Here is a 5,000-nt window from a genome sequence, read left to right on the forward strand (position 1 = left end):
GGAAATATATCTTAAATATCCCTCAAAGGGAATAGGGTGAGTATGGAAGGCAATATCCCAAGAGTAGGAGAGGGGCGCCCGCTTAGTCTAGTGTTTGGGGTCTCCTTTGCGGGCGGGTGGGCGAGGACGCGAGAAGAGACCCGAGACAGACCCGAGAGCTTCGCCGGATATCGTTCACGGCGCCTGTGACTGCTCGCGCTGTGACTCGCTCTCGAACTCGTGTTGCTTGAGCTGGGGTGGTAGGTCGTTATGTTGTTATTGCGAGCGCCTTGCTGTGGGGTAAATTATGAAGGCGGTTTTCTTTCTTTCTCGTATATTCTTCGATCTCTCCATCCCCGCCCCCACTGTACCCCGTCTCAGTCTCTCTCTCTCTCTCTCTTTCTCTATTTATCTATATATAGATAGATAGCTATATATATATCTATTCTTATTATTCTCCGGCGTTTGTCTTCCAGTTCGCTACCTTATATCACCATACTTTCCGAACAAGATTCTCGCATTTCCTACAAAAAAATCACTGCTCCTTCTCTATATTTTTCCTCCCTCCCTTTACTTTCGTCTTCCTTCCCTTCTTTCGCCTCTTCCATCCCTTTTTCCCTCACTTCCTTCATCCCCCTTCCTCCATCATCAGTCCCTTTCTTCGCCATCTTTCCCCCTTTTCCTCTCCTTCTTTCAACCTCCTTCCTCCACCCCTTTTTTCCCCTCCCTTCACCCCTATCCCCTTCCTCCACCCTCTCCCACCTTCCTTCCCTTTCCCTTCCTTCCTCCATCATTCCTGCCTTCTACCTTTCCCCCTCCTGCCCCCCTCCCCCTCCCCCTCCCCCCTTTTTCCGCAGACGAAGACATCCACTCTAACCATGCTCCTCAAGACGTCACGCTTGTCTGTCTGCAAGAGGCGACGCAGGCAAAGAACTGCAGACTTTCTTATCACGGCGGTATCAGCTCGCTGAGGGCAGGCGCGGCGAGCTCTTCCGAGGAAATAAGGCTGGTCTCGCACCCCGACGCTATTTTCAACATGGCAGCTCTTCTAGGATTCGTTTTTTTTTTTTTTTTTTGTTATTCATATTAGTATCCATCACTGTGGTATCTATTATATATTATGATCATTTAATAATAATGACGATCCCCATTGATTTTGTCATATTATCATGTTCTGGTAATGGTTGTTATAACAGCATCTGTACTTATTTGCAATCCCAACGTTACCTATTGCCTCGTATTACTGATACTTTGATTTTGTTATTATTATTAGGAGTATTAGTATTAGTATTAGTAGCATCATCATCATTATCATTACTATCATTACCAGGATAAATGTTATCATTATCATATAATTTTCATCGTGGTTGTTATTATCACTATCATCATTCTCGTTATTATTGTTTCTGTTATTATGGTTATTACTATTACTATTATCAACGTCACTGATATCATTACCATTATAATAATGGAAATGATAATAAAGATGATGATAATTATAATGATGATTATGGTAGTAATAATAAACATTATCATAATTATTATCATTATCATTGATATTACTATTAATAGTAGAGATAGTATTGTTATTGGTGTTGTCATTATTATCATTACTACCATTAATGTCATTGTCATTCTTATTGTCACTATTATCATTAGCAATTCAACTGCTGTCGAATAGTAAAATCTAGTAATATATTTGTCCCACGTGGCGCTCTTACGTCGACAGTTGAATCTGATATCACCTTCATTCTCAAGACATTGCAGAGCCATTGCAACTATGCAAATGGCGTCTTTTCCACCGACGGCCTAAGATACTGGAGTAAGAACTATCAAAGGAAATGGCTTTCAAAGTGAGTATCGTGAGAAAGCGTTTACCGAAGAAAAGAGACAAACTCTTGCTCTTGTTACATGTACCGAAATACTGTCGCTATCTATTTGCGTTTGTTTGTAAAATACTGTATTTGCAAGTCATCAGCGTTCTGGAATAACACGAGCTAAGGCTGATCACATCCACGTTGCCTTCAGTGGATTAAAGGGATAAATGCAAGCAGAATCATTAATCGAGGTCGTACGTTCCTGACTTCCAAGGCTTTTTTTTCTATTTGATCTTAGTGTTTCTTATCTTTACGCTTATATCTTAATGCTCTGGAGACCAGGCAGGCTTTTGTTGTTTGTTTGTTTATAGGGAGGGCTCCTAGCCACGAGTAATTTCCAGTGTTCCTGTGTTTTGTGTCTTAAAGTGTTTTCCTCTTACTGGGTTTGTTTTCTTTTACTTGCACAGTGTTGAGATGTTTCGGGATCTCATATACTCTAATGTTAATGATGATAATAAATGTAATAATGGTAGTAATGGTAATGGAAATTATTTTGTTAATAATGATAATGATAATAATAATAATAATGATAATAATGACGATAATAATAATCATAATAGCAACAATGATAATATTAAAAGTAATGATTATGATTATGATAATGATGATAATAATAATAATAATAATAATAATAATAATAATAATGATGATTGCGAAATGATGACAATGATATCAATATTAATGATAATAACATCTATATTCTGTTTTGGTTAAAAATAATTACAGCAGACTTGTTTGATAGTTGGGTTATAAATGTCATTCGATATGTGTGCATGATATTCTGAACCACTTGCCATTTGTAGATTTGTAGATAACGAAAAAAAAATGTATATTCTAAATTCATTCTATTAAGTAATTCCAATTACCGAAGACTTGCAACAACTCCTTGACGTAACATAAAAAAAGAAAAAAAAATCAACTTCACGCTGAGACTCGAAACGCTAAAAGAACACATCTAGACAGTAAGGAAATGCAGAAACCCTTTTCCAAAAATCCTTTGCACGAAGAGACGCGGCGAAGTGAAAAGATATCTAAATACATGTCGGAACTCCAGCCGCTGGTCTACCAACTCACACTCTTGTCACGACTCTGTTTATTTCCGCGATGTATGTGGTAGATTTTCCGCTTTATTCTTATTTTCTTCTTCTTCTTCTTATCTTTTCTTTCTTCTGGTGAGTGTGTAGGTCGTCCTGGGTCTAAACTCAGCCGGAGAAGAACTCATGCGAGAAGGAATATTCTTTTTTTATCTGGCTTTGAGGAGAAAGGAGAACTTGTATTAGCTTTAAAAGATATATAGTACATGTGGAAATTATTGCTTATCAGGCTGTGAAACAAATGCAAGAGAGGTGCGGTGTAGGGTATTTTTTATTATGATCTTTATTATTATTATTATCTATTTTATTATTATTTTATTATTATTATTATTATTTTTTTTTTTTAATACAATGCTTTATGAAATCGTGATTCTTGGTATCATTACTATCATTATATTCTTTAACAGACCAGAAGGCATACTATAAATGTAAATAAAAAGCCACATTTCATCAATTTACTTGCTTCTTTATATCATATATCATTTTTCTTCAATCTGCTCAATCATAGAACATAATTAATTGTTCCAATTGCAGATGGGAATTTGAAGATACAATCAATCGTCAATCCAGTTACACATGAAGTAGAAAATTATTCATCAAAAGTATTCTTAATAAAGGATATCAGTCAGTCCTTTGTAACTGACTCTCGTAGGGAAAAATTTGACAGCAAACCACATTCTGGACAAGGAAGCTTTTGTTATTAGAAAGCTTTCACGAGCTGTCATTCGGCTGTCGAATTCCACGAGGAGTTTTGAAGGATATTTTGCCTGAATGACACTTTTTGATGGAAATAACTCAGCATCTGTTGGTTCAGTCGATATATTATAACTGTCTATTCATCTCTCTCTCTCTTTCTGCCCCCTTCCACCATATATATATATATATATATATATGTATATATATATATATATATATATACATATATATATATATATACATATATATATATATATATGTATATATATATATATATATAAATATATATACATACATACATATACATACATACACACTCACACACACACACACACACACACACTATTGCGTCTATATGTATCTGTCCATTCAACTATCTGTCAATCTGCCTGTTTTACCACATGTGATGTATGAGTACGTGTATGTCATGTATATCTTCTCACAGTCATTACTAACAAACAGTATATAGGCTATTAATGAGTTATTTTTTTATTTCTTTTAACTGCGCGTTGTTATTCAGAGTGTTGTATTTACCAAAACTTGCCCCGAGTTTAGAGCCCTAAGTGAGGGTGTTGTTTGCAGTGCGTTTCCTTTGCTGCCGACGGGAAAGGCGTGACAGCATTATTTATCTCTCTTTGGTTGTATTGGCTCTGATCTTTTTCCTCAGCACTTTTATTTCTGCAGCAATGTTGGGCACGGTCTCTGCCCTTTCCCCGTGAGGCATTAGGTGTAATTTATACTACCGGTTGTTTTGAATTAATCATTTTCATCGCCGGATTTTTTCATTTAACTGCGGTTGAAGCAAAGGCAGAACGTATGATTTTTAAACAAATCTCTCACTATTCTGAATGATAGAGCACGAATCCCTTTAATGGAGTATGAACGCAAATGTCGCGACAGGATAGACCTTGGGTCGCGATATAGCCAAGAGACCGCGGGGCTAAAAGGCCGCCGTGTGTCCAGCCCACCAGTGAAAGTAACCGCCCCCCGCGCCATATTTGGTCAACAACGAGCGGTACTTTCTCCAACGCTCCAGTCCCGCCTCCCTCTACGCTTAGATACGGTTTATGTTTACGTCGTTTCTAACCCGTGGTAATGATGTTATTGTTCTGGTTCCATTGGGTATTCCATCATCGGAAAGCATCGTACAGAAACTCCACCTCCTCTGGCGATAACACCTGCACCGAGCGAGCGAGCGACCGTCAGCACCCAGCTCCTCCCATGACCCCAGGACGAACAGCGACGCAAAAACTGGTCCGATGATGCCTTCACCTCTCTACGAAAAAATGTCTCGCAATGGAACTTTTCTTCTACACGAGTGAAATCCGACCATTGACTTTGATTTGGCCATGTA

Source organism: Penaeus japonicus, unplaced genomic scaffold (assembly GCF_977035675.1).
Source record: "Penaeus japonicus unplaced genomic scaffold, GWHDUDI00000001_assembly GWHDUDI00000002, whole genome shotgun sequence".
Lineage (NCBI taxonomy): Eukaryota > Metazoa > Arthropoda > Malacostraca > Decapoda > Penaeidae > Penaeus > Penaeus japonicus.